Below are 900 nucleotides of genomic sequence, written 5' to 3'. Positions count from 1 at the left end.
TAAAATAACATAGATATAGAGTAGTATAAAAAAAGAACACCAAATCATTCAAAATAGCCTATCACCCAAATAAAAGCCCTTTCAAATTCTTTCTGATCGATTTTTTTTCTTCTTGTATATTGTATGTGTTTATTTGTGTGACCATCACACAAACACATATGCCTATATACACATTTTTCCTAAATAAAAATATGTTTTAAACCTATGTTTTAAAATTTAAGTATGAGATATTATTACAAGGCTATACATTGAATTCTGCATCAAAGCTGGCACTCTCTTGGCTGATGGGTAAGTTCAGCCCACAGACATTTCCCTACCTCTCAGGGCCTGTACAGCATTTGAAAATTCTGGATGTTTTGCAGCTTTTCTTGGATAACCTGGTAGCATGGGTATGCAACTTTAAGTGGATGTGGAAAGCAGAACTTCACGTGCTTCCTTTACACTGGGTTGGTGCTCTCTAATGGGCTTAGTCATAAGCATTGCTATTTAAATGGCCTGTGAGAACAGCCCCTCTAAGGCTGAGTTTGCATTCTCTAAACATTGCCATTTTAATATCTGTAGAACTGTATGCAATAGATGTACTGCAAATTCATTTCATAGACCCTCTTTTGGTAGACTTAATGTTGGTTCCATATTTCTCCTGTTGCAATGAACATATTTCGTACAGTTGATTGATAATTTTATAATAAACTCCTAGACTAGCTGTGAAATTGTTGAGTCAAAATAGACTTAGAGGTTTTAGAATTGTTTTAGTCTTTTATAAATTGTCATCAGGCCCCTGGAAACAGCCCATATGTTTCACTGTATTAAGAAAAAAATTGACCACTGACTAGGTAAAAACAAATTTAAAAATAGAATTGTTCAAAAATATACATAGTATTTAAATTAGTATTTCGTTGT

The 900-nt window shown here is 33.3% G+C and overlaps 1 protein-coding gene across 2 annotated transcripts in view; it reads left to right on the top strand.

Annotated features, from left to right (window-relative positions):
• GRM7 (glutamate metabotropic receptor 7) overlaps nucleotides 1-900 on the top strand; it is an 827,189-nt gene that overhangs the window by 56,072 nt on the left and 770,217 nt on the right. The gene's annotated exons all lie outside the window — the stretch shown is intronic.

Source organism: Pteropus vampyrus, unplaced genomic scaffold, assembly GCF_000151845.1.
Source record: "Pteropus vampyrus isolate Shadow unplaced genomic scaffold, Pvam_2.0 Scaffold210, whole genome shotgun sequence".
Lineage (NCBI taxonomy): Eukaryota > Metazoa > Chordata > Mammalia > Chiroptera > Pteropodidae > Pteropus > Pteropus vampyrus.
Note: the sequence above shows the minus strand (reverse complement) of the source record. Positions and strands in the feature narration are given on the sequence as shown.